Consider the following 4,498-nt stretch of genomic DNA (forward strand, 5'->3'; position numbering starts at 1 on the left):
AATTGTTACAACACCCAAACATTTGTCATCTTTGACAGATATTTGCAGGTGTCTGCAAAGGACCATGAGAGACATAGAAGAAAAGGACAGAGCTCCACAGAGTAGCCTACATGCTCTCATTGACTTCACCTCTACCTAGTCGAGACAAAGTCTTGAAAAACAAGCACAACAAACAAAGGCTGAGAAAACTCCTGTGTACTTTCAATGTAGGAAGTAATATCATGATGGTCAGTAAAGCTGACAGCATTGCCACTCATGATGAGGCGGATATATCACTTATAACTGTCTTTGTGCTTTATGGTTTATTGGTGTTAGAAGTCTGGTATAATAACTAACCTACAGATAAAATGGCACAATTCTCAGCATAAATGCAATTGCAGAGAATCTGGGTGACCAATGTGGTTCCATTCTGGCCATGCATGCTCTTTCGGGATGTGATTCCACCTCATATCCTGTTGGGAAGGGGAAGGTGACTGCACTCAATGCCATAAGAGTCGTTCCTGGTAAGCTTCTCCACTGCATTAGACAGGCAGAAGCCCCAAAGTTACAGATCACAAAAGCAACAAGGGCTTTCTTTCTGGCTCTGTACAATCAGAGGAACTTTGTAACCTTGAATGCAGCCAGGTATGGAATTTACCAAAAAGCGCCTAAGGTCCCCAGCACTGAAGTCACTAGCTTGCCTTCATGGAAGACGTGTCCCCCTACAGGCACTGCTATGGAAAGCAGCAGACCATCTTTACTATCCTCTTCTTTTCTGTCATCATCTTCTCCAGACCCTTCATCCCTCTCTTTGTGCTCTTGGTGTTGTATAAGTATGATGCAGCATATACCATCATTGCCTTTGCAGAAACACTAACTGGTAGGCCTACAGGCCAGACCTACAGCTGTACAGCTGCGCTTTGCTGATGTGCAAGGTTTCAACCCGGCTTTGCAACCACAGCTGACAACAAGTAACAAAGCAAGAGGAACAACTGGACTTGAATCCTGGGTGGGCATAATCAGTTCCTCTCCTTCCTTTAGGCCCGTAGTCTTGTCCCATCCAAAATAAGGTGATATCCACAGCTGGTGGATCAGGCTGATGAGGCTGCCTTTTGTTAATTCATTGTGAGTCATAGCAGTTTGCCTGAAGGTGGTAGCCAATGTGTGCTTTGTGTAGTGCGGAGGTAAGGCCCTCTTGGTTAGCCTTGCGTCTGGTGGGCTGACTCGGTTGGCCCAGACTCAGTTTTAAGTCTTGCATTTGGTGGAGTTTTAACTGGGCCCTTGTTGGATCTTGCAACTGGTTGACCAACATGGGCAGCCATTTGGAGGTTGCCCTAGCGACTTACAGGGTCTGTCTTGTATGGCATATATAAAGTGTATATTTGCACATAGTTCTTAAAGTCTTAAATAGCTACCCTATTAATATGTATCGTACAGTTGCAAGATCAGAAGAAGTTATTTCAAATACTTGCATTGCTTTTTCCTCCAGAAATGCATAACATTCAGCCAAACAAAGATTCATCATTTATCCAAAAGCATTGGATATTCAAAAGTGTCAGGAGGGGATTCAGCTTAACTAAACCCTAAAAACAATGCATCAACATTCACAAAAACACTCATGATTCTGAAATGTAAGATTGTGTTTACCATAAAAATAACCTATAATAATTATGCCTGAAAGTAATTGGAACTTACCTAAATAAATCACAATAAGTACTAAATTTACCTCTTTGAAATCTGAAAATGCCAGAAAAGAAATAAGCATCCTCTAAAACCCCTAAAACCACTCACATATTGTAGAAATTGGCCATACAGTGCAAAATATGTAGTCAAACTGGACGATTAAGCTAATATTGCTAATTATGCAAATTATGCAAATTGCTCAACATATGCAAATTAGCATCCGTCATTTTCCGTATACAGGGGACCCATACTTCACACTTCTGCAATAAAACTTTGGTGTACTCAACATTTCCGGGTTCACCTAGTTGGCTACTAGACTATTTGGACTGAGCTTTGTGGGTGAACTTGGAGTGTCTTCTCTCTGCAGTTTGTTTTACTGACTGACTGAGCACCTCCATGCTTTACCAGGTGCTCCAAATTAGTGATGATGACTGATCAGGTGCACAGCAGCTGATCAGGTGCACTGCTGCTGGTGCACTCTGGGAAGTTAAGTTCTTTTATGGGGCATCATTCCTGAGATTCAGCTTAACAAACATGGTTTCTTTTTTATTTAATTTTTCCACAATGAAATAGAAAAAATGTAACACTACAAACTAGTTAATGCAATATATTGACAACCCTACACAAAACAAAAGTTAAACAGAAAACTCACAAAGGTATATACCCTTGCATTCAAGGTTGTTGATTTACACATCTTGGAATTGTATCAAGAGAGAGAAAATATGGTACTGATCCAAATTTGCATACTGGTAACAAATTCTTTTTTACTACCAAATCAAAGTTGAAGCATGCATTTTGTGATTCCATGACACGGAAAAAACTTTATATTGGATTTTTAAATGTCAGTGTGACATGTCAGTGTAACGTGACATTGTTGAAGCTAAAAACACATCTGCTTATCTTTAAGTCTATTAGAAAAAAATTCTTAAAGTGTAAATGATGGAAATAAAATCTAACTATATGTGACATTTTATATAAATGTATAATCTGTCATTTGATACCTTTTGGAATTTTTTCCATCTTTCTTGTCGTCTTCATGCACATTAACACAAATTTTTACCTGGGTGCCCAAACTTTTGAGCCCCACTGTATATGGTAAATGGTCTATCAAGGCAAGATTATCTCAAGATTATCATTGTCTTCATCTAAACTTCTTGGTTAGTCCTATGATTGCGCAGCCATCTGCAATTCAAATTTCTGGCTATCTGGGTAAGTGGTGCGTGGAACCAGGGGTAGGTCTGGTTTCATCATCACTACGCTGTGTATTCACTTCGGTCGTGGCTAACCTCCGCCGTTAGTTATGCATCACAGACGTTCATGTTCTCGCACATGGCCATGTCACTTCAACTGGTTAGCTACAGCATCATGGTGGTTACAACCTCCTCACTGCACTGCACACAAATGGAGTAAGAGAGGAGCACCATACTTAAAGACTTTCATGGTATTATTTCAGTTAGACTAATAGCTTGTTTGATTGCATTGAGAGATGATTTAATGAAAAGTATCCCATGCCAATCTCTACTTATGGTGAAGGGTGTGTGATGATATAGGGCTATTTCAATTCCAAAGGCCAAGGGAACTTTATCAGGATGCATAGTATTCTGATTCCTGAAATAACTGGCCTTTAATAACAAAAATCTGTCTGCCTCTATGGGAATTTAGGGATGTGTATTCTTATGCCCCTGTATTTTAAGAAAGAACATTTTATTTACAATACATATTCATTCACAAAGAAAATTGGTGTCCTTAAAGGATGGATTTTACCTCATTTTTTAGTTAAGGCATTAAGAGCAAAACTGTTTATATTACACTCTAGGGGGTTCAGAATTCTTCCTGTCGTTAGTCATGGCCTATGACAGATATTTGTCTATATGTAAACCTCTGCAATATCACACTATCATGAGAAAACAACTGTTAATATTCTCCTGATTTTAGCTTGGCTTCTGCATGCGTGTCAGATATCAGTGGGACCGCTGATTACTAATAAAAAACGCTGTCACTTTATCTTGAAAGGAATCTCTTGCAAAAAAAACTTCAATGTGGGAGTTCAGCAGTAATGAATACATTAGGATTGATTGGTTTTGTAGGATCTGTACCTCTCCCTGTGCTCTTCATACTCTTTACATACACCATGATGTTTATGGAGACCTATCGAAGTATTAGAGAAGTCAGGAGAAAAGCTACACAGACATGTTAACCCCAACTGTTGGTTCTGATCAACTTTTCCTGTTTGATTGCATATGATGTACTTCTCCCTTGACTGGAAATTGATTTCCCCAAAACTGTACGTTTAATAATGTCTTTACAAATAGTAACATATCATCTTCTCTTTAACCCGATCATGTATGGACTAAAAACTAAAGAAATTTATAAACACCTGAAGAGAAAGTTGTGCAAAATGGTCTGATGTATTCACAAAGACTTTTGTACAGTCATGGTTTTGTAATAATGATGAGATGTGATCACTCTGAACATTTACATACATATGTACAAAATAATACTTGTTAGGCACTTATTGATCCCCAGGAAGTTCAGGAGTTGCAGCAGCACAAAGACAGAAATAAGTATAGATAGGTTAAAATAGAAATACAAATGTATATCAATAGTACAGTAAGGCTGCCTTTCCTTATATCAAAAGTGGAAACCCCCATGAGTAATGATGTTTCAAAATGGCCGCAGGTCTAAAAAATACCAAATTGTTACACTTACATGTCACCTTCAAGAACTCTGACTCCCATTGGCCTGGAGACCCTGAAAGCAGCAGGGGTCCGTGTCCAGGTGACCACGGATATAAATACTCTGGTCATCCATTTCCCATTCAGCTGCTCGCAAAAGT

The 4,498-nt window shown here is 39.1% G+C and overlaps 1 pseudogene; it reads left to right on the forward strand.

The window, feature by feature from the left end:
- The first annotated feature begins 415 nt into the window (after positions 1 to 415).
- LOC116677959 (olfactory receptor 13J1-like) lies at positions 416 to 4,069 on the forward strand (annotated as a pseudogene).
- Positions 4,070 to 4,498: the final 429 nt, after the last annotated feature.

This window comes from Etheostoma spectabile, unplaced genomic scaffold (genome assembly GCF_008692095.1).
Source record: "Etheostoma spectabile isolate EspeVRDwgs_2016 unplaced genomic scaffold, UIUC_Espe_1.0 scaffold00006246, whole genome shotgun sequence".
In the NCBI taxonomy this organism is placed as follows: domain Eukaryota; kingdom Metazoa; phylum Chordata; class Actinopteri; order Perciformes; family Percidae; genus Etheostoma; species Etheostoma spectabile.